This window comes from Balaenoptera physalus (genome assembly GCF_965194825.1).
Source record: "Balaenoptera physalus genome assembly, chromosome: 10".
NCBI classification, from domain to species: Eukaryota; Metazoa; Chordata; class Mammalia; order Artiodactyla; family Balaenopteridae; genus Balaenoptera; species Balaenoptera physalus.
Window position 1 is genome coordinate 25968097 of NC_138889.1, and position 23726 is coordinate 25991822.

General features: G+C 45.3%; 1 long non-coding RNA gene across 1 annotated transcript in view; it reads left to right on the forward strand.

The window, feature by feature from the left end:
* Positions 1-5745: 5745 nt before the first annotated feature.
* The window catches only part of LOC309636381, a 28014-nt gene continuing 10033 nt past the window's right edge, over positions 5746-23726 (forward strand). Inside the window, exon 1 of the long non-coding RNA XR_014250002.1 lies at positions 5746-22615. This is a non-coding gene — a long non-coding RNA (uncharacterized lncRNA). The remainder of the gene's footprint in view (positions 22616-23726) is intronic.

Sequence of the window (23726 nt, forward strand, 5' to 3'; positions counted from 1 at the left end):
GGTCCCCAGGGCCCATTTCTAGTTATGCCCACAACCAGCCAACAAACACTAAACCTTCCCTTGGACAGAACCAGGAAACTGGAAGGGGATTTTCTTCCCCTGAGATCTGCCTTATAGGACCAGGCCCTATAATAATGGTCCATCATTATTACTGGCTGCTTAAAATATCAGAAGACACATTCTAAGGATGAATCAGTTAATAATAAGGAAATACCCATGGCAGGCAGAGAGGCTGCCAAACAAACATACATGAGTGAGTACAACCCACAACGTGGTTATGCTGAGGACTCTGGACCCCTCTGTAGAAGCTCCCTGGGTCTGGCTTCCAAGTGTTCTGACCACACAAACCAGCCCTGTCACTAGTTTTTCTTGTTCCCCAGAAGTCTCCATAATTACCTCACACAAGAGCCAATCACATATTAAAGCCAATGCAAAAATACATGTAGATTTTGTCAGAACTGTTATTTAATTACCATGACAGCTTATATTCAAGATACCTGCTGGGAAGTGAGTACTTCCATGCAAAGTCCAGAGAGCTGACTGCATCTTAGCCCCAGCTCTGCCTTCTCTGACATCTCAAAATAACAGCTACCACTTCTTCTACCTTCTCTGTCTAAATCCTGCCTTTTCTTTAGAGCCCATCTTCTCCATGAGGCCACCAATGTCACTCTAGTCCAGCTCACACCAACTCTATCTGCTGACCTGCTATAACATAAGTGTGACATGTTTCATTTTCTAATGTAATCATTTTCTGATGATTTAATTTCCCTAATTTTTAAATCTCTCAATCAATTTAAACTTCTGAATGTAGAAACAATTTTCTTATTTTCCCCCCCAGGGATTATGACTTAATGTTTCTCACTCATTCATTCAACATTTTTTGAGCACCAGCTATTCTGGGTTCTGGGAATGCAACAGTGAACCAGAAAGTCCTGCCCTCAGGGGGCTTAATGTGAGGGACAGAAAAGGAAATTGACTATTTTAGATAAGATTTATTAGGTGCCAAGATAGGGAAGCACCAGGTGAACCCTGAATCCTAATAGAGATTGTGTCTCTATTACACAATCTTCATCTCTTTGCTGAATTCTTTCTTCAAAGAAGACAAGGACAAGGTCCTTCTTCCAGGCGTTCCACTGCCAGCATCAAAGGGATGGGCAAACTACCATTCCGAGGCCAAATCTGGCTGACCACTTGTTTTTATAAATAACATTTTCTGAAAACACAGCCACATTCATTCACTTATGTATTGTCTGTGTATTCTTTCAGTCTACAATGGCAGTGTTGAGTAGTTGTGACAGAAAATGTTAGGGCCTGCAAAATATAACATATTTACTATCTGGCCCTTTACAGAAAATGTTTGCGGATCCTCAGTCTAGAATTTTAATTTTGCCCATTTTCAATGTAAAACAAGGTGTTTTGTTTTAAAACAGTTAATGGTTAATTAAATTTATTACTATTTTATTCATTTCTATTCTCACCATCATATCTAGTATTCCAGATCTTCTCTCTGGATTCTTCTACTTTTTCTTTAATAATTCCTGTGTGTGGTTGGTACATTCTCTTTGTTTTTGCTTAGAGAATGATAGTTTAGCTGGCTATAAAATTTTAAGTTAATGGTCAATTTTCCTTAGCACTTGGAAGATTTTACTCCCTTGTTTTCCTTCTTCTGTTATTGCAAATAAGATAACAGTTATGAGTTTAATTGTTATTCCTGGTAAAACAGGATGTTGTCTCTCTGATAGCTTTAATATTTCTCTTCATGTTCTGTAGTTTAACTATAAATCCAAGTGTGTATTTATCTTTATTCTGCTCAGTAATCCAGATGCATTTTAAACTGGAGGATTCATGTCTTTCTGAAAAAAAACTCAGCTATTTTTTTCTTCAAATATTGCTTCTCTGTCATTACCTCCATTCATTTACAAGATTTCTAACTAGTTTTGTTTCATGGCCTTCTATTCTTCTTTTTTGTCATTTCTTCCTAGTTTGTTTCATATATTTTGTTTATTCTTAATGGATGTTACTTACTTTTATCTCTGTGAGGATTTTAAACATACGTCATTTTAATAAAACTTTGTTAGATCCATATACTTAACTTCTTTTGGAGTTAATTCGTGTTCTGGTTATTTATTTTATTGGCTCTTTTTCTTGCCATCAGATTTCTTCATGTGTTTTAGAATTTGGTTTGCAGGGATCATTTTGATTGGGGTGTTTTGTTGTTGTTGTTATTGAATTTTTCTTCTCTGCTTCCCTATCTGGTAATTTAGTGCTTGCCTCCACTTGATTCCCTGGGCCCAAGTCCAGAACCAAGGTTGTATAGTATTATTGCTGGATCTGGAGTGATGCTAAGGATATCACAGATGCAGACATGAATTCAGAGGTGGCTTGACATAGTACCTGCTCACAAAGCTATGTTCATTTTCTTCCAACTCCGTGGGGCCACAGCTTCCTATCAAACAGTGGTTCTTAAAGTGTGTTCCTGGAGCAATAGCATCTGAATCCCTGGAAACTAGTGAGAAGTGCAAATTCTTCCCCCAGACCTACTGAATTAACACTCTGGGGGTGGGGTTCAGCAATTTAAGTTCTCCTGATGGTTCTGACGCACACTCGCTGCAATCAGCCTCCAGGCAACTTAGCCAGTGATTGCTTTTTCAGCCTCCTTGTGTGAAGGGGGACATTCACCCAAGTCAGCTCCATACTTCAAACAGTGAGCATGATACTGTGCCCCATCTCATCACCGTTTCCTGCCCTTTGTTTTTTTTCTGCCCTGCTTGTGTTCTCTTCTGGATCTAGTTCACAGATATGTTTATCTTATTTTTGAGCCAACTGATTTCTTGTTGGCTTCCTCTCTCATATTTTATTTGTTATTTCTGTTTTTGGGGCAAAGGGAGAGTACTAAAACTTGAACTTACAAAGACATCCTCAAAGAAGTCCAAAAACCTAATCCACACTCACCTTTTGGATTCTATAACTACAACATTACCTTATTCATTATACACTATCTGACTGGCTAACCTAAATATTGGCTGCATTCATATACCACATACATTTCACCAGTCTTTGTGATCTTGGTCAAAAAGCTATTCATCTATAACACAGTAATGATAACTCCCTGGAAGTCTTAATGTGAGCACTAAATCCAATGCCATTTGTAAAATAAACTAGTATAGTGCCTGGCTCATAACTGGTTCTCAATTGTTATTAATCTCTTCCCTTTCTGAATCTTTTTGAATTAAGTTTAATTTAAACATTAATATTTAGACTACCTGGTTTCCAGTTCACTTACCAATTTGATTTTGATCCAAACTCCTTTTGTCACAATCCCAATTTCACCAGAACATAATAATATCCTAAAAGAGAAATATTAAGAGGTTCCTTCCCAGCTGTAAAGCACAGATCCCCACCCCCCTCACTCCAGTGGCTGGAGAAATGTGGTCATTGACAACAGCATGTTATACACAATCTTAGAAGTGATGAATGCTTACAGCCCTGCTCCACATGGAACCTCCAGACCAGAAAAATGACAGGGATAACAATAACAATAACAGTAGTGATGACATTGATGATAGTAAGTATGCCAAGCACTGTTCTAAGCACTTGACATGTGATATCTCAATCTTCACAAGAGTATCTAAGGCAGTTACTATTATTATCCCTGTTTAACAGATGAGGAAATTAGTTACAGAAAAGTTAAATAACTTGTCCAAGTTCGCCCAGCTAATAAGTTGCAGAACTAGGATTTAAACCAGGCAATGTGACCAGGCACTCAACCTACAGTGAATCCTAAGAATGAGGAATAATCTCCTCAGTCAGTGATCTGGGTCTAACCCTCTTCATTTTGCAGCTCTGATTATTCACAGCCATCAGATCACATTTTCATTCAGTTTCAGCAGCTGGATTCTACCCAGGCTCTGTTTCCATCAAAAATTTGCAGCAGTTCTCCAGGAAACAGGGAAGAACAGCCCCCTCAGGCAAAATCAGTGGATACTCAGGACATTTCCCTGGTGGAAACGTGCTGCTGTCTTGATGGATGTCTCTTGAAGCCACTGGCCACCTGTCCTTGAGTATTTTCAGCCTCTTTGTTCCTTTCTCTCTGCTGTGGGTCTGTCTCGGCCTAGCCTTCTCTTTGACCAACTCTGCCCGTTTTTGTCACTCTCTTTTTGTTTCTTTAGCAAATTATTTTCACAATGTGGTAACAACTTCCCACCTGCAGTGGCACCACCTATATTGAAAAGAATGTGAGTCTACAGGGACTTCCCTGGTGGCACAGTGGTTAAGAATCTGCCTGCCAATGCAGGGGACACAGGTTCGATCCCTGGTCCAAGAAGATCCCACATGCCGTGGAGCAACTAAGCCCGTGCACCACAACTACTGAACCTGTGCTCAAGAGCCCGTGAGCCACAACTACTGAGCCCGTGTGCTACAGCTACTGAAGCCTGCGTGCCTAGAGCCCATGCTCCGCAACAAGAGAAGCCACTGCAATGAGAAGCCCGCACATCGCAATGAAGAGTAGCCCCTGCTCGCCACAACTAGAGAAAGCCCTCATGCAGCAATGAAGACCCAGTGCTTTACTTACCAAAAATGTAAGTAAAATAAATAAATTTATTTTTTAAAAAAAGAACGTGAGTTTACAGATTTAAAAAATCCTTTACTTTCACCAATTCTTGATTTCTTCCCCATCAGATAATTCTGTCCCAAAGAAATTTTTGTCCACATTGCTGGTAAGGGTGGCGATCCAGCCACTCCCACCCAAGGAGCAGCTGTCCAGCTTACAGGGGATTTGGGGCGGCAGGAGGACAGACAGGGACGCTCAGGATGACTAGCATCTCCAGGTCCAACACCAGACATCAGAATTTCCAGCAGGAATGATTCCATCTTTCATTGACTCAAAAATTGCTGTGATTTTGGTCTATGAACAGCTTAGAGAATGGATTAGGATAGAAAAAGCAGAGGTTTTTGATTCCAGCAATTAGAGAAGTTTCAGGCTTCTACACCTGGGAGGAGAAAGGAAAATGAAGGAAGAAGATGGCTCTTCACTGGGGCATAAATGAAGGCAGCTGATCCACACTCACTAGCTGTAACATCATCCCTGCCTTTTCCAAAGTGTTAATTCATTAAAACTGATGAGGCCCCATTGCTGCCTAAGCTGAATGCTGATCAGATTCCCGGCATGCACCTGCCATGCTGGCGCTCAGTCTCTGCTGCGCCCAAGAGTGAGGAGGGGCCCTTGTCAGCTGGAAAGAAAGGTGCTGGGGCCTCTATGGACCTGATTGTGGACTGACACGAATCCGTGCTTGATTTGCACACGATGACATGCCATCAAGTTTATGCTGAAATGCACAGACTTCCTCCACCCTCATTCTGTAACGCACCTACTTCCTGCCAGGCCACACTGTCCTGTCTGCTGAGGAGCCCCCTGCAAACACCTTTTTTCTAGGGCGTATCTGGGTGTCCCGAAGTCACCTGCCCTTCCTGTCTGTTCACCTGGCAGAGGGGAGGAGCGTTGCAAGGGAGGAGTGGGGTAGGGGATGGTAATTCACATATCCTCATCCTCAGAAGAGTATAAATTCTGCCTGTGGCCCTGTTTGGAAAGAGAGCATGAAGACAGGTGCAAGGTGAGGAACAGGTGGGAGGGAGAAATACTGGATGCTCCCCGATACAGCAACCCATCCATCTCCTTCATTCCAGACATATTTGTTGAACACCTACAGTGGGCCAGGAAATGTTCTGGGCACTGCAGACGTGTTGCAAATTAGACAGCAATGTCCCTACTCTGTTTGAGCTTAATCTCCTGGGTGAGATAGAAAGTTAAGGAGTAAATTAATGTCAAATTAAATAAATTAGGGGACTATAATCAAAGTAAGTGGAGGTGCAGGTTGCATGGACAGCAGTGTTAGTTTGGGAGGGGGTGGTCAGGGAAGGCCTCTGTGGGAGATGATATTGGAACCAAGACCTGCAGAACAAGAAGGATGGGTTTGGGGGAAGAGAATCACAGAGCAGGGGCAAGCTCTTGGGAAGGACACTCTCCGAGACTAAGAATAGAAAAGAGGTCACAGTGCCTGGGGAACAATGGGCGACGGGATGTGCAGAGAGCAGGTAGGGGCTTAGTCTTCATTTGTTATACCTGGGAGGACAGAGATTGTACAGCATTTCTGGGCATATGCACTCTAAATCCTCCAAGGACACTCTTCAGGGTCTAATCTAATACATCCTGCTGTGGATAAAGCCCGCATCGTCCTGTTCAGTCCAGTTTTATTGCCATCAGAGTCAGCACGGTTTCAATCCAGTGTCTTTGTGGGGGAGTAAAGTCCCCTCACATCCTGGGGACCATTGAGAGCAGCATCCTCAGCCACTGGCCCCATCTGCTGTGGAAGAGGGGAAGCCTCATCTTGGCACCAGTTCTCCTGACCCACCACTCTATGCAGAAGTCTGGAGCTCTGGCTCATTTTGCTGGAATTGTGTTACAGGTCTTGCAGACAGAGGACCAGGACATCACTACTCAAAGGTTAAAAGAGGGACCTAGGATTCTCTAAAAAGTGTGTCTCCCTGAATTTGCTTGCTGTCAGGTCAGCAGACATCAAACAAGAAAACCATGGGTCCCATCTGGTTGCCTTCGGCCAGAGCCTGCCTCCTTATTTCCCGTCTTCTTCTTGTAGTAGTCTGGCTTCTCTTCGTAGTCTGGCTTCATCTGTGCGCACTCCATCTCATTCAGTCAGCTCCCAGAGCCTTGTGATTCTGCATCTGCTACATCTTTGGTACCCATCCTCCTCTTTCCATTCCAGGTGTAAGTATCCAGGTTCAGCCCCAGCTGATTCTTCCTGCCTCCAGTCATTAGCCTTTCACATCTGGGCGCCCTGCTGCTGCCAGGGATCTTCCTCAAACACGGTCCTAACCACTTAGAAAACTTTGAAGGTTCCCCAGTGTCAATGTTGAGATACCTTGGCTTGATTTTCAAATCTGGACCCACCTCTCATCTCTAGTCTTACCTACCGCTGTGCACATTTGCTGGGGCATCTTGATTACTCACTATTCCCAAACCATTACCAGATTTTATGGTTCAAACTGTTTCCTCTGATTAGGGTGGGGTTCCCTTCCCTATCCCCACTCTCATCTCTAGTCTCCTCATATAACCAACTGTAAAATCCCTACTCATTCTTTAAGGTCTAGCCAGAGTGCTATGTCCTTGCATTTTGGGCACTTTAGGAGCAGCATTGCTCTTCCCTGGTGCATCGTGTAGTGATTTGGACCCCAGCTGTGGAGCTAGACCCAGCTTACCTAAGTACTTGCTCTGTGACTTTGACCAAGGAACTGAACCTTTATGACAGTGTTTTTTCTCTGTGAAATGGAACCAATAACATTACACTTCTCATAAGATGATGGTAAGGATTAAATAAAATAATCTATATAAAGAATAGCATCTTGCATATAATATGTGTTTAGTAAAAATTTGTTAAATGTGTACCCAGTGTCATGCCCTGTTCTAGCACAGGGGTGAATAAGACAGGCAGTATCCCTCAAGGAACTGACAGTAAATATGTAAATGAATCAATTACATAATTTTAGGTACTCATGAGAGAAAATAAAATAGGGAGATATGGTAGATGCTGACTTTAACTTAAGGTATTTAGGAAATGTTACTCTGCAGAATAACTTTCTAGTTAGTTTTTATTACCTCTATCATAGTCAGCCTGATGTTACTTGATTCAGTTGAAAAATCAACTTTCCAGAAGGCAATGCCTGTTGTGGCAGAGAGTGCTAGTCACCTGCCTCATATCTGGTCTTCTTCCCTCAACCATATTAACAAAACGTGGATTTTATTTGGGATGTCACATGGGCACATTTCTTAGCTTGCCTTGTAGGTAGGTGTCTTAGTCAGCTGTGTAAAAAATATCATAGACTGAGTGACTTAAACAACAGACATGTATTTCTCACAGTTCTGGAGGCTAGGGAAGTCCAAGATCAAGGTGCAGGAAGATTGGGTTCTGGTAGGAATTGTCTTCCTATCTTATAGACAGCCGCCTTCTCACTGTATGTTCACGTGGCCTTTCCTCAATGCATGAGTGTGGACACAGATAAATCTGTCTTCTTTTTATAAGAGGACTAATCTATCATAAGGTTTCCTCCTTTACAACCTAGTCTAAACCTGATTACCTCCCAAAGGCCACATCTCCAAATACCATCACATTGGGGTTTAGGGCTTCAACATATGAATTTGGGGGAGACACAGACATTCAGCCCATAACAATAGAAAAGTCCACATAACACAATTCTTATGAATGATATGTAAGAGGCAATTCTAGTGTGAGACTTCTAGGAAAGCTCCCTAAAAGAGGTGGGGTAGACACAGTGGCAGTGACTCTTGCACATTGCCTTTCCCCTTCTCCCTTCTGGGGACACAGATGGAATGCTAGAGGTCCATCAGCCATCTTGTGTCCACTAGGGCTTCTCCTATCCTGAAGGAAAACACAGAAAGATTCTTGGTTTCTGAAGACATCCTAAAGGCATTATAACAGCCCCGTGCTCATCCCTTATTTCAGGAGAAAAAGGAAACTCCTAATTTGTCACTGAATGCAATTCCACATACAAAGCTATGGATGCATTAATTGGATTCTCTCACTTAACCAGGACCACCTGATCTTTACTTATTTTTGTAGACTTCACCTTGCCTAACATGATGCTTTGCCCATAGTATATGTTTAAGAAGTGTTTGTTGAATTTTTAACAAGTATTTATGCTCTTTTTTTTCCATAAAAGTCTGGACTTCTCTGTTTCAACATCTTTCATTCACTGTTGCCTGATATCCTAATTCCTGGTCTTTAGAGGGTTACCGTACCCTTACTGACTGAAAACCCCAGTTACATGTAGACCCTCCTCTCTTTATGATCATTGGAAGGTCAAGTTCATTGTTTGTTCTCTTGTAGTGTGAGAATGTCCTGACCCCTCTCATCCCTAGAGCCCTCGGATGGAGCTGACGTCTGGACCAGCTTCTCTCCTCAATCTCTGGTCTCTTTACCATCTCCATTCCTTGTCTTACTCAGACAGAATGCACTTGAGCTCCAAAGTGGTACAGAGGGACACCTGCCCACCTTGGCCTGAGATGACCTGGATTACATTCCTAGCTCTGTCCATTACTTATTTTGTGACCTCGAGCAAGTTTATTTCTGTGCCTGAATGTTCCAAGCTCTCAAACAGAGACAGTGATTCATATCCACACCAGTTTAACATGTAGATTAAATTAGTTTACCTCATTTTTTAAAGTCTCAGGTGTATAATAAATACTCAATAGTGATACTTAATATTTAATACTATCTCTATTGCTCTTAGTTCTAAAACCCAATTTTCTCTCCCCAAATACATCAGCTTTTTTCCTATACCATCCTTGCTGCTGTACCTGCCTGGCATATTTTGTTTTGTCTCTTATTGTCCTCATTCTCATCTTACCTATTGAAGACTTGGTCCTTGTATCAGTAAGATTGCATTTGGTTGCAAGTAACAAAAGCTCTAACTACTGTAGACTTTTTTGTAAAATAAGGGTTTAGTTGATTCACTTAAAAAGAAGTTTAGAGGTGGGCAGTCCAGGGCTTATGCAGCCACTCAACAATATCACCGGGGACCTAGGTGTCTCTATCTCTGTGCCCTGCCACCCATAATGTGTAAAGTTTCATCCTCATGCTGGTTGCTTCATGCTCACAACATGGCTGTTGCACCTCCTGGCCTCATGTCCCAAATCCAGGCAGAATAAGGGGCAGAGCAACTCTTTTTATTCAAGAGGACAAGCTCTTCCCAGAGGTTCCCCTACATCTCATTGACCAGAACTGTAATCATAGCCACCACTTGCTACAAGAGAATGAGGGGAAATGGTATTGTTAACTGGACACATTGCTCCTCTGAACCAAAACTGGTGTTCTGTCCATTAAGAAGAAGGAAACAGAAATTAGGTAGGCAATTAGCAGTGTCCACCACAATCCCTTATCCAAATACAATTTTAAAATTACAAAGCAACTCTACTCAGACTCGAACCAGTCATATGATTTAATTAGAAACACATGATTTGGGTGGGGTAATTTTTTTAAAATAAACTCTATATTTTTAGAACAGTTTTAGATTCACAGGAAAATCATGACTGTAGTATGGCATTTCTTGTATACCTAGCACCTGGTTTCCCCTACTGTTAACATTTTACTTTAGTATGGTACATTGTTAAAATTAATGAACCAACATTGACACATGGTTATTAAGTAAGTCCATAGTTTATTCAGGTTTCCTTAGTTTTTACCTAATGTCCTTTTTCTGTTCCAGGATCCCATCCAGGACATCATATGACATTTATTTGTTATGTCACCTTAGACTCCACTTGGCTGTGACAGTTTCTCAGACTTTAGTTATTTCTGATGACCTTGACAGTTTTGAGGAGTACTGGCCAGGTATTTCATAAAATGTCTCTCAAATGTCTCATGTTTTTCTCATGCTTAGACTAGGATTATGAGTTTTTGAAAGGAAGACCACAGAGGTGAAGTGTCATTTTTATAACATCATTATCAAGAGTACACACCATCCACAGGACTTATCTCTGCTGATGTTGACCTTGATCACCTGGCTGGGGTCATGTGTATCAGGGTTCTCCACTCTAAAGTTTCTCTCCCACCCCCCTTTCCAAACTGTAGTCTTTGGAAGGAAGTTATTAAGTGCATCCCACAAATAAAGAGTGGTGAGTTATGTACCACATCTTGAAAGCAGAGGATCTACCTAAATGATTTGTAATTCTCGTGAGAAAGAGATTTGTCTTTTCTCCCTATTTATTTATTTCTTCAATCATTTATTTACATTAGTATAGACTCATGCATATTTATTCTATACCTTGGGTTATGATCCAATGCTCCTTTATTTGTTTTCTTGCTCAAATTCTTCCAGCTTTGGCCATTGGGAGCTCTTTCAGTTGTCTCCTGTGCCCCCTTGACATAACCTCCTCAATGTGTGTGGGGGTGTGTGGGGGTGTGTGTGGGTGTGTGTGTGTGTAGTACTTCCTTACTTTCTGCTCCAGGCTTATCTTGTGTATTTCCTGCCCCAGTCCGAGAACCAACCATTTCTTCAAGGAAGTCAGATCCCTTTTTTTGGAGAATGGTATTAAAAACCAAGATCTGGGGGCTTCCCTGGTGGCGCAGTGGTTGAGAGTCTGCCTGCCAATGCAGGGGACGCAGGTTCGAGCCCTGGTCTGGGAGGATCCCGCATGCCGCGGAGCAACTGGGCCCGTGAGCCACAATTGCTGAGCCTGCGCGTCTGGAGCCTGTGCTCCACAGCAGGAGAGGCCGCGATAGTGAGAGGCCCGCGCACCGCGATGAAGAGTGGCCCCCACTTGCTGCAACTGGAGAGGGCCCTCGCACAGAAGCGAAGACCCAACGCAGCAATAAATAAATAAATAAACCCAAAGGAAAAAAAAAAGAGTGGAATAATAATATTTTTAAAAAAACAAAAAACAAAAACAAAAAAAAAAACAAGATCTGGGCACTGGATGTGCTCATTGTGGGCAGTTGTCTTTAATTACAGACTTAAGACTTCCTTCCCCATCTCTCAAATGAATAATTATTTCGCTCCTCTGCCTACCTCCAGTTTCTTTCTCACTGTCTCTGCCCACACAGAACTGAGATCAACAGGAATGCTAGGCTCTCAAAAGTTAGGGTGGAAAGAATATAAAAAATAAGAGGCATGCCTCCATAAAAATTCCAGAAGTAATTTGGTTGGAAGCATGCTGAATTCACAGAATTCCTGATTGTTAAAGACATTACGTAGTCCAAACTTTCCAGTTTCTGAGGCTCTAAGAAGTAAAGTGATGGATCCAGGGTCATGCAGCCACAGTTAGGCTCTAACTCTCCAGAACTTTCCCTGTTGCCCTCTTCCCCAAAACACTCTGCTGGTGAAGCCCATCCTTCATCCCCCAGGTTAGGGCAGGACTGGCCACTGCCTCAATGTGACTCTGACCTGGCAGAAACCCCAGTTTATGGAGGATGGAGCTGGTTGCTGACATTCTATAATAAATTTTCAGGGTTGTATGATGGGAAAGATAGAGATGTCAGACACCAAGGAGCCGTGTAGAGAGCAGTTCAGGCCTCAGTTGGGCAGGGAGGCAGCATCCTTCCTGCAGATAACGAGGCACTGACACAGGTGCTTTTCCTCAGGGGTCCCCTGGGTCCCAGCTGCCTCTGCCACCCCTATCGGAGGAAGAACACCGATTTGGGATGCGCGGCTGTTTGGATGATGTTGTTTTTCTGATGTAACCCCTGTTGGTTTCCCCACCTCCCTTTTCTCTGCCTCCTTCCCTCCCTCTTGGGAGCAATTGATATGTCTCTGGCTCCTCTTAGATGGGGAGAGAGTGCTAATTAGCTGTCTGATTCATCCCCGGCCACCTGTCCCAGGGCGCTAGGCAGTAATGCCAGACTGGGCGTGGCCCTGAACTCTCCAGGACAGGCGAGTGTCCCAGGGGCTGGAACAATCCCGCATCTTACGTGGAGCCACGGTTCAGGCTGCATGATGGGTGGGAAGGAATATTCTGCTCCAGCAAGTCTGGTCCCTTCCCCCCCCCACTTCCTTTACACCAGCCACTCAGCTGATTGGAGGAAAAGCGATTCCTACAGGCTTTGGGGGCTTTTACTTCATTTCTTCCCTCCAGCTGAAATCTGTTTTCCGTGAAGAGAGCGCATCAGTGATGAGCTTCCCAGAGGACGCCTCAGCAGCCGATGCATCTCAGGAGTGGTTCACTCTCTTCCTTCTCACCCCACATTCACTAGTAGAACTCACACTCATTCCAAGGCTCAGGGAGATCATTGAAGCAAAACATCTCCAAGGAGTTTTCTTTCTGATGATGGCAACTCCCTCACTTCCCTTTCCCCGCTCAAACCACCAAATGAGGCTTCAGCCCGTCTTCCCCATAATGCTACCCCTATCAAGGTACTATGTGCAGTGTCCCTTCCCAGCCTCCACTGCATTCAGCACAGCTGGCCTTTCCTTCCTTGAATCATTTCCTCCTCTTGGCATACAGGACACCGGGCTTTCCTTCTACCTTGATGTTGCCTCCTTCTCAGTCTCCTTTGCGGGCTCCCACTCCTTGCTAGACCCCTTCTCGTCTCCATCCCCACCTTCCCAGGAAATGACTTGTCTGGCCCCATGGCTTAATACCATCTATGTATTTAATGTATGTATGTAATACCATCTACGTGCTGAGGACTCCTGGACCACTCTCTCCTCTGTGCTCTAAATTCAAATGCCCAACAACTCAGGAGCTCTGCTTGAAGAGCAGGGCTCAGGCCCGGGGTCTCCTGATAAAATTCAGGCCATTGTACTGATCACAATTAAACTAATTTAAACATTGTGACCAGGCGCTAAGTAGCTTTCTGCTTTTTATATTGTTTTTACTTCCTTCTCCTTCCTTAGATTTCCTGCCTGATCATATAATGATGAATGATGATAGTAATAAAAGCAACTAAGAGTTACTGATTTCTCACTGGGTGTCAGGCCCTGTGCCCAGCACCTTATATGCATCATTCCATTAAACACACATAGCAACCCGATTGGAAAGATATTTTTATGCCCACTTTGCAGCTCAGAGCATTCAGGCTTAGAGAAATTAAAGTGCTTGCTTAGGTCACAGGACTGGAAACAGCAGAGGCAGAATGAGAAACCTACTTTGCTTAACTCCAGAGCTCAAATCTCACACCAGCTCCTTACTAACTACCTCTTCTTATGAACCCATACTGTGGCCACAACCAGTTTTGCACCAAGCCTCCTTGTTGAGGTCACTGGTTGCCCCCTCCAGGCCTGCCACATACTCTTGCTTTTGCATCTTGATGTGGGAGTTCCTGTCCATGTCTTAAACATCCTAGACACTGGACAGTTTAAAAAAATAATTTTTGCTCCCTGATGAACTGAGCACAATTGGTGCTGAAGAAAAGGGGCAGAGGGCAGTCAGTTTCAAGAAGGATTTAGAGGCAGAAAGCTTAGGTCCCAAGGAGGCTGAACCCTAGCCCACAAGAAGTGAATTGCCTGGGGATCATTATGTCCAGGTGTGTCGAGCAACCAAATGTAATCAGATCTCAAAGAAATCTTTTAAACTGACTCAAATAAGAGGCCAGAGAAGGTGGAGGACTTGGATTGAGATGGAGATCTCATTTACAGATCTCTCTGGGAAAACTCTGTCTATCCCTTCTGTTTCTTGGGTATGGTGAGAGAAAATTTTATTTTGGCCCTATTTGAGAACTCCCAACCCAATTATCTTGACACATCTCTAGGCCTGGTTACCATGGTGTTCAATCTGAGTTCCATGAGGCCTTGGGGTTCCAGTAGAGTCTTGGGGTCTAGAACAGTGCAGCCTTCAACAGAAGCATCTGCAGTTACCTCTTATATTGGAGTTTCACATAAGATTTCATTAATTAAAATTTTTAAATTAAGAAGATTTTTAAAAGAAATTTAAAAGAATTCGAGAAAAAAATGCAAGAATTAAAGAGAAAGAATTCTATGTTTTTTTCAAGAATAAAATGTATTAAAGACAGTAGATTTTAAAGTGAGACAGCCCTGAGTTGGCATCTTGATCTTGCAATTTACTAATTAAAATCTTCCAGCCTTCACTTCCTCCCCAGTAAAACAGGGATGATGGTATCTACAGCTCCAGTGGTGGTGAGAAGTAGGTGAAATAGGATGTGAATAGTCTTAGCAGAGCACTTGTCAGGGAACAAACATTCGCTAAACTCCACTTTTCTTCCTTGTCTTCTCCTTCATGACATCCTGTCACCCAACACAGCCAAAATGATCACTGAGGGTTTTAACGTGTGGTGACTGCCTCTAAATAGACGATGTTTCCATGGTATCTCTATCAGTCATAAGGTGGAAACATCCCATTTAATAAGCCAAAAATCACTTGACTGTCCCAAACGGCCATCACAGAGTCCTGCCTCTGCCGAGCCCAGTACCTGAACAATGTTCTTCGGTACATTGTTGAGCACCTCCCAGACTCTTCTCTGAAATGCAGCTGACTGAGGAAGTGGGCTGATAGCTCCCCAAAGCCAGCAGCAGCAGGCATAGAAACAGCCCAGCAAAAGAAAGGCGGTGAGGCTATTAGAGACGGATACCCTGACAGCAAGAGGAGTGAAAGCTGATCTCCTGACATTGAAGGAGTCAGAGCAACTAAAAAGCAGTGTAGACATAGATAACAGTTCCATGAGATTATGATCAGTAGCTTCTGGTTAAGGAGGAAGGCGAGTGTGTAATGCGTTTTTGAAAAATGTCTACTAAAAATGATTAATTTTTTAAAGAAACGATTCTGGCTCTTGAAAGGATAAGTTTCAGTTATCTGGCTAGTTTGCGTAAATTCCAACAATGCCCAGTCAAACGAAGCATCATTGCACTTGAACTCAGTCCCTAGACTTGTGAGTCTGTTTTAAGTGATGGAGTGAGTAGGGACAAGATTATTGATGGATCTCAGCCCAAGGGGAAGATGCCAGGCTTCTTGGGGAAGTTCCCCAGCAAAGCCCAGGAGCCGGGCCCACCCTCTGGAAGCAAGGAAGGGGAATGAGGGGAGGGAAGACATCCAAGCTTGAAATGGCAGATGGTTAGATCCAGAGCAATGTGCGATTCATTAGGTTTTATATATCTTCGGTGAACAGAGATGGAAGAAAGCAGCAAGTGTCAAATTACGCATTTAATTATTTTTTAAAACACTCGTTTCATAGGTCTTGCATGGCTGTAACATGACGTATCATTTATCCGCAGGTGTGAAATCCCCACCGAGCAAGAACTTCAGGACAATGGTCAATCCGTGAGAAACGCTGAGGGTGTTTGGGTCGAGATGTGTTCTCAGACTTCCCAAGGTGGGGACACACCTGGACACAGCACCGCCAAGGAGCCTCACAACTCAAGGTGGGCAACCCAACGGCTGGACTTGGTTGGGGAGTAGTTCTGGCTTCCAGGGGCCCCAGGAAAGCTGCCAATCACACTCAACAAACATTCGTCCTTTGCTGGAGATAGTTTGGGACAGTGGTTCTTCTTTGTTTAGGGTCTCAACCCAGTGAGGATCTAATCAGGGCTGCTGGGATGGGGGACCCAAATGTGTGAATGTACAAAATTTGCATTCAATTTCAGGGGAGTCCCACTCTTCTTGAAGTCCTTGTTAAAAAAAATAAACAAAACCCCCCAGCATCATAGCCTTTCCAAGTCTTCCTGCTTTCCACTCCTACCAGCTTTCTTATTCCCCGCCTGCCTTTGTTAACATCCCTCCAGCCCCAGCCTCTGGTCTGGGGCCCCTGCTTGCATCCCCTGTTCACAGACTCTGAACTACTCATTAGGGATCTTCCACAGTGACGTCCTAAGGGACCACCATCCTCCTCCCTTCTCCTCACCCTTCTCCTTGACTGGGCTTCTGCAGACACTTGGTTCCCTTCTGAGAAGGGATGTGTCATCCTCAGGCCCTGGCCTGCATCCCACAGGCCTGCAGGGTTCCCAGGCTTCCTGGAGGACCCTTGACTCACAAGGCAGCTCTCACGTTTCCTCCAGCAAACTGGGCTCCTATCTCCAGCCCCAGCTCTCCTCTCTCTCTCAAATAAAGCCAGGCCCCTGAAGCCAGGTAGGACTATCCAGGCCACAGACAGTTACCTGTGCAGGTGAAAGAGTGACTTGCCCAGGGTTACAAGACAGGAGTGAGAGGGAGACTGAGACATGGGCCTCTGGCGTTCAGCACCATTCCCTCCGCCCCTGCCCCCACCCCCACCAGCAGGCCTCAGCCTCGTTTGTGCGGGATGTCACCAGTAATCTGTTACCAAAAGTAAGTATTGACATTTACAAACTACTTACTTTATCATAAATTTAGTTGGGGAAGCTGAATAGCAAAGTTGTTGCAGGCAGGCACTTTGGAGTCCAGCAAAGCCTGAGTTCTGGCTCTACCGCTGATTGGTTTTGTGACCTCGGACAATTTCCATCACCTCTTTAAGCCTCGATCTACTTGTCTGTAAAATGAGATGATAATAGTATCTACTTCCTAAGCGTTGTTGTGAGGAATAAATGAGACAAGGTATGCCAAGTGCTTAGCACAATGTCTGGCCTAGAAGCAGCTAACAGTAAATGTCGGCTATTCGTATGCACATGTGTTTATATATAGAAATCAATTAAAGAAGCTGCCTGTAATAACGGTACCCTTACTCTCTTTTATTCTGACAGGCTTTCCTGCAGCAGGGAGAGAAAAGGGTGGAATTGCAGGCTGTACAGAAGGAATTGTACGTAACAGCAGCTTATTTTTTGTCACATCCACGAGGGAGTTATCATCGTTGATGTGCTAATAGTATCTGTGGTGGTTACAACTGATGCTAACGCCTTGTTTCCCCACAAAATAAATATAAGAGTGTGTGTGTGTGTGTGTGTGTGTGTGTGTGTGTGTGTGTGTGTTTCCTGCCTCGTTTTGGCAGCCCTGGGAGAGTGTGTCTCAGGCAGGAGCCACATCTGCCAAGGATGTCGGGGCAGAGGGACGCCGACAACAGCAGCGCCCACGTGGTCCTGGGGTCCCTCTGTAGGACCTGAGCCATGAGGTAGGTCCTGAAGGCGGGGCAGGGGCCTCGGGTGTGGAGGGGCAGCGCTGCCCTGCAGGCCGGTTCTTCTCACCTCCCCCCGCGCTGAGCCAGGGATGCCTGCATCCTCTCCCCAGTGAATATGGAGGAGGCTTCACTCAGGCTGATTGCACTGGGGCTTTGTATCTCTCCACCTCTCCCCTGCTCTCTGATGGGATGTCACTTTTTTATCATTATTCCCTCTGTGTTGACAAGTGATTTAAACACTTCACAGAAGAAAAGAAAGAAGAGGGTAGAGGTTGCAGGGGGAAATCTTTGCTTTGAATCCAGGGTGTTCGTTTTTTCAGATTAGCAGATAAATGGCTACGAGGGTATAATTGAAACTAATAGGTTAATTAGGGAACATTTAGATCTTTCTGGAAAAAATAATAAAAGCCAACAACTGTCTCCTCCTGAGGCAAACCGGGTGCGTAATAAATAACCCTGCATGGAGGAGCGAGGCACTTACAGTTTATTCTGTCCCCACTTCAAGGCTCCACAATCATTGTGAACAGCCAGGTAACCAGGCAGACTTGTCCCTGCAGACTGGGGGGAGGGCTCTGGAGCCGGGCTCCCTCTCGGGAGGCGGACCAGCTGCTGCCGGTGTCAAGGGAGCCTGGGGCAGTGGCGCCCTGCGTCCATCCTTCTCTGAGTGCAGGCTCTCGCTCTGTTCTTTCTCATGGTCTCTCTCTCTCTGCCCTTTTCTGCTCAGCTGTGACTGTCACTCAGCCTGAGCCAGTCTCTCCGTCCTCCAGACAACGGGATTTCATAGTGTCTAAGCCAGGACAACATTTTCTGGTGGCAGAGTAGTGGGACAGGAGGCAGGGGGCCACAGGAGGAGGGAAAGGCCGGTGGCTAGGTCAAGTCCACTTCAGCAGGCTGCTCCTCTGGGGCAGGAAGGGCTCTGGCTGGCCTGGAGGAGTGGCCGGGTCAAAACTCTCCACCGATCCCTGGGTTCTGCTCACTGAGCCAAGGATGCCTGGGATGCAGTGGGATAGGGATACAGGCACTGTGCTTAATCAACCCTGCCCAGGCGGGGCCCAGAGCTCGGCGAGGGGGAGAGAAACCCAGAGCCACAGTCAAGCCCCTGTTCTTTCTGGTGCAGCATATCTGGAGGCGAAACTTGAGTCGTGTCCCAGAGCCCTGCTGGCATCAAGGCCTGTTGGGATGGACGATGGAAGAGCCCTGATAGGGGTTGAATTATGTCCACCCCCCCACATGTACGTCAGAGCCCTTACTCCCATTATCTCAGAATGTGACCTTATTTGTAAATAAAGTCATTGCAGAGGTGATTAGTTAAAATGAGGTCATACTGGAGTAAGGTGGGCCCCTCATCCAATAGGACTGGTGCCCTTGGAAGAAAAGGAGACACACAGCGAAGATGACCACAGGACGGTGGGGGGCAGAGATTGGGGTGATGCTGCCACAAGCTGAGGAAGGCCTGGGGCTACCAGAAGCTGGAAGGAGCAAGGAAGTACCCTCCCCTGGAGACTTCTGAGGGAATGTGGTCCTTCCAACACCTTAATCTGGACTTCTAGTCTCCAGACTTCGAGAGAGAATACATTTCTGCTGTTTTAAGTCATCTAGTTTGTGGTGCTTTGTTGCAGTAACTCTAGGAACAAATACATACTCTCAGCAGCCATTTGACACAGTGACTAGTAAAATCTCAGATTCAATCTAGCAATGAAGTCTCAGCCCAGACACCTGGAAACAAAAAAGCAGGTCTCAGAGTGATCACGCAAACTGTCGTACCATGGAAGGTTCAGGAGCCAGACCCCTGCCCTGCCCCAACCCCCAAGAGGTCTCACTTTGACAGTCAGTAGAGATGCCTTCTCTCCTGAGATGGACAACATAAACCCTGAATAAAAGAGTCAATTTCAGGGGTTTCGGAGAAAAGGAGACAAATCAAATCTTTTTCTTTCATTGTCTCATTTTTATTAATAGTGATAATACCTCTCATTTCCTGAGCACTTACTAGGTACCAGGCATTGCATCAAGCACTGTATAAGGATGTTCTTACACACAGATGCCCTTAAGTAAGCCCTGCAGCACCTGAGGGTCCACAAAGATGATGCTTTCCTTTTGCATCAACCCAGCACGTCAAACCTGAGGGAAAAGAGGGAGGGGTGGCTACTTTTCAGTTTTCTAGAGTCCCTGAAATGAAAACTTATGCACCACTATTTTCCTTCATATATATCCATTTACTCAACCTAGTTCCCGTTTTCTATAAAGTAATTTTTCGATTTTTTTAAAGTTGGTGCTACTTTCACAAGATTAAAACAAAGAAACAGAAAAGGTACCTTTCATGAGAGAAGGTCCAGAAAGAACTAGAAAACTATCTGGTACCTGAGACACAGTTATGCCAGATCAGCTATTTAAATCCTATTAAAAATAAATGATTTAAGAACTCCTCTCCAGGGACCCCCCCCCCCACTCAAGTAGAGTGGAACAGGGGCAGGGAGCACAGGAAAAGTCTTGTGAAGAAATGGTAAACCAGTGTCGTCACCTTCATCTGCTTCTATGAGATCACTGAGCAGAAGAGAAGCAAAGAGGCAGGCGGGAAGAAGGGAAGACACTTTCCTGCTGACCACTGCCATCACTGACCACAGACAGGTTGTCACCCACCCAAGAACTGTCCAGGGCAGGAACGACTCAAGGACCAGAGACAAGCCCACCTTGGGAGTGAGCGGAGCTAACACTTCTTGGAAACTGGGCCAGAAAAGGAGGCTGGATGTTGAATTTCCAGCCCACGGAATTAAACCTGGTAGAATAACCTCCCTCCTCCCACTAACACATCACTCTCCACAGTGGACACACTTCTTCTTCCCCTAATGGGTCTGTAAATCCTGATGCATCCCAGCTCCGCCCTAGGGCTGTGATCTTGGCCGAGTCACTTAACCTCCCAACCAAGGTTTATCCTTATTTTCAAAAAGTAAAATAAGAATCAAAAAATGTAAATTGCATCAGGGTTTTGAGGACAAATGGCATAATGCCCATTCATGTAAGATAAAAGTTGCATGAGGAATTATTATAATGTGTAAACTGTTAGCAGCTACAATACGCAAATAATAATAATTATTATTATCACTATGGTTTGCCAAATATTACTGGAGCTTCTGGAACAGTAAGGAACATTTCTAGGCTGAGAAGGGTGGGAGATCCACTCATTCTAACTACCAGTTCTTCCTGATTTGGCAGCCAGCCGGTAACCTACATTTTCAACTTGCAGAAAAAAATGGAAAATACAGGTCGAACCCCAGGAGGGAAACCGAAGGAAAAGAAGAACAAGGGAAGTGGCTAGAATCGAATTGCTGCTAGGAGGTTTGATTTTCTGTATTGAGTTAAAGGTGTCAAGTCCAGAGAGCAGGTATATCAATAGTTGTTGTGTTTACCCAACAAAAAGAGGTTGTGTTAGACCCCTACCGACCCTCAGCTAATCCCCTTCTCAGCAGGTCTAGGAAGGGGCTGTTTGCTCCGGCTGTGAGCAGTTTTTGCACCTAGAGGCTGCAGCAAACACTGACTAGAACAGAGCAAGCTCAGAGACAGCAGCCCCTCTCCCAGCCAGAAAGCTAGCAGGAAACACCTAGAGGGAAGGGATTCATGAACCTCGCTTACTCCTTGGGGAGCCAATCACAGGAGCCCGTTCAGACAGACAGCCAATCACAGTGCTCGGAAGGACAGGGACCAATCATCTTGCTCCCCCCATCTAGGCCATTTCATCCCAAAGCTCCTCCGGCTGGAGGCTTGTTTACCAGTGCTGCCAGTGGCCTTCGAAGCTGGAGAGGAGGGGCAGCTGAGAGCCCCAAGCCAGGTCAATTTAAGGAGCAGCCTCAGGTGGAAGGGCTGGAGAGAGAAACTGATGGCAAACACCTAGGCAGAGCCCAGCTCCAATTCATCAATCGCACAAACATTTATTGACAGGGTACTGCCTCTGTGCCAGGCACTGGGAATAAGAGAGACACAGTCCCCTCAAAGAGCTCAGGGTCTCGTTAGGGAGACAGAGAAGTAAAAAATACAGGCCTTGTATTAGAGTGTGATGGGAGCCAAGCCAGAAGCACCAGGTGCTGTGAGAGCAGACAACCTCATGGGGGTAGGGCATCCGGAAACCCTCCAAGAGGATAGTGGCACTCAGGGGGCTGTAGCCCCAGAAGGCTTGAGCCCCCTCATCACATTGTACCCATTGGTTTGCTAGGGTTGCCATAGCAAAGTACCACGGACTGGGGGGCTTAAACCACACTTCTGGAGGCCAGAAGTCTGAGATCAATGTGTCAGCAGGGTTGATTTCTTCTGAGGCCTCTCTCCTTGGCTTGTAGGTGGCTACCTTCTCCCATTGTCTCCACGTGGTCTTCCCTCTTTACCCATAGCCTTGTTCAAATGTCCTCTTCTTAGAAAGACATCAATCATATGGAATGAAGACCCACCCTAATTTTACCTCTTTAAAGGCCCCACCTCCAAATACAGTTGCCTTCTGAGATACTGGGGCTTAGAACTTCCACATATGAATTTGGGGAGGAACAATTCAGCCTATAACATCATCATTTTCCACAACTATTATGAAACCCCTATTTAGCCACTTTCTCCCCCAGAGTACATGGTGACGAGGGGCTTTTTGTCCCCTAAACCTCCTGTATCAAGTGCCTGGTTGACTCACTCCTGTCAGCCAAGCCGGATGGTGAAGCTCTGTATCTGCCTCTTGAAGCAACTGCCTCATCGCTCGTCTTTGTCCTCAGAAAAGCTACATGTTGATGAAAGTCTTGGAACAGTCTCTTTCCACTGCTCGCCAGCCCTGTTCGCTGGCCTCACGCCCAAGGAATTTGATGTGTCACTGTATCTGTGATCAGAACTGGTGTTTCCCTTAGGCCTGGCAGGGAGCAAGCCAGCGGAGCAGCCTTCCGTCCGTCAGGGCCCACGCGGGTCAGGCTGGACACCCTGGAGAGGGTGCCGATGTACCTGAGTCTCCTGCCATGGAACAGAAGGGATATTCTGTGACCACTGAGACCATAGGGCGGCCCAGCAGGGTCTGCACAGTCTACTTGAAGGTAAGGGGGCACTGGTCTTCATTCCACTGCTCAGCATGGCAAAGGTTTACTGAGCATCCACTGAGTGTCAGGCACTGGCACTGTGCTGGGAGCCAAGGAGAGGGATGAATGGGTCACAGTTGCATCCTCATGGAGCTTACCGTCTCCTGGGGAAGACAACACATAATCCAGTATAGGTGTGTGGTTGAGTTACAGCCATGGGACTCAGGGAACAGAGAGTCAGGACAGCTGGTCCTGTTTCAGGGTTCAGAGAAGCTTCTGGTAAGAGCCGAGGCCTGAACAGAGTCTGGAGAGACTGGTGGAATTATGCAGCTGATGGGGCCAGTGGAGAGAGCAAGATGGTCCAAGCAGAGGGTTCCAATAGGCAAGGGCAAGAGGATGGAGAGATGAAGCATCAGATGTCTGGGAAGAATCTCATGCAGTCCAGTGTAACTGGAGCCTAAAATGTGAAGGAGAGAGTGGCAGGAAGTGGGATGGGAGAGATGGCCAAGGGCCAGGTTATAGAACGCTATGTAAGCTATGCTAAGTGGCTTGGACATTTCCTGTGAGCTTTTAAACTGTGTTTATGGGAGCACTTGGCGTCTTTCATGGTGCTTTGGGATAAGAAGCAAGACTGAGCAAGCGAGACACTCATCAGAGCATCTTGGCTCTTACCTCTTTTATATGTTGGGGTTATTTGAAAAAGAAATTTTCTAAAGTTTAAAAAAACCAGCAACTACTATTGTTTTAGCTATTGAAGAATCCTTGTAGAGTTCTAAGCAGGGGGTGGCGTGGTGGTAGTGGGGTGTCTGAAATGGAGGGGTGCAGGCCTGGAGGCAGGGGCACCAAGTAGCAACTTCCAACTGCTTTCCCCCTGCCTTATTTTTAGTCTTCCCTTTCTCCCAGATAGCTTTAAATGCACCAGTTAGGAATGTAACAATTGAAGAAAGAGAAATAGAAAGGAACTGAGAGATTGGAGAAAGGGTTAGGAGGTGAAATTGGTGGGATGTGATACTTGATTTAACATGGAGAGCCAGGGAGAAACGAGTGTCTAGAATAGATACTGGGTTTATGGCTCAGGTGACAGGGTGCACACTGGTGCCTTTAACTGGGAAAAAGGAATAAAGGAAGG